A 1,211-nucleotide genomic window follows, 5' to 3' on the forward strand; every position below is an offset into this window, starting at 1 on the left:
GCTTTTGATAATCACTGAGAAATTTAAATTTTGACCTCCCCAATGCACCAACGATATTCACTTTCTGATCGAACAAGATACTGAAGTTGAAAATCGTAGCATTATTTCGACTACTTATCGTGTACACAGACACAAAAAAATATAAAAAAAAATAAAAAAACACACTTGTAAAATCAATACATTCATCGTTCCGCTCAGAATCTAAAAGTTGTTATTATGTATTTTTAATATTTTAACATCAAATATTGAAAAATTATTTGATTAAATCATGGAAGGCTTGTTAATAAAACAAATTTAATTTTCAGAATTACTGATAGTCCTACTTAAGTAATAAGTAATAACGTTAATACACACAAATATAATGCCATATAATTGATGTAAGAAGTAAGAACCATAATAAGTTGTCTATGTAATACTCCTTAGAAAATAACGTCTGAAACCGCCTAAATTATAAAACTATTTTAATATACCTACCTACATAACATTATAGTATTTATTTTTTGTTTTTAAATAAGTAAACAATAGTTTTGCTAATTTAGTAGTACCATCTTTATGGGGAGAAGATAATATACAGTAGCTTTTTAGATGTTCTATTTTTATAATATTTGTAGACTTAACTACTCATTTTATTTAGACTGAATTAAGATAAATGTTCAATTTTTTATAATTTATGATTGACCTAGAAACTTATTATAACCCTAACAATTCAGCCCAATTTACGCCACTGGTACGAATATTATAAATTATGATGATACAGGTATATAGTAGTATAATATAATAATTATAATTATTCCCTGCGTAATTGTAGAGATGGAATCATAATATGATTTTACTTTTTACAGATGTCGTGTAGCTTTATACATACTATTTTAGAATAATTATAATCTCAAATCTTTTTGAATAATAAAAATGATCATGTAGATTTTAAAGATATCTAATAAAATATTTTAAATAACGTTGTGTAATTTTTAATAATAATAATTATTATTATAAAATACAGCTGATTTATATCATTCATATTATAACATAATATTTATTTTATTGAATTGTTTTAAATTTTACAGTATATTAACCAAAAATATTGAATCTTTAAAGCATAGTAGATTTCAATTTAAAAAAAAAAATAATAATTATCTTGAAATATGCCGAAAATTACTGAACATTTTAGGTATCTAAATTCTAAAGTATAAATACGATAAAATTTTGAAAAT

This window comes from Acyrthosiphon pisum, unplaced genomic scaffold (genome assembly GCF_005508785.2).
Source record: "Acyrthosiphon pisum isolate AL4f unplaced genomic scaffold, pea_aphid_22Mar2018_4r6ur Scaffold_163;HRSCAF=559, whole genome shotgun sequence".
Classification (NCBI taxonomy): Eukaryota; Metazoa; Arthropoda; class Insecta; order Hemiptera; family Aphididae; genus Acyrthosiphon; species Acyrthosiphon pisum.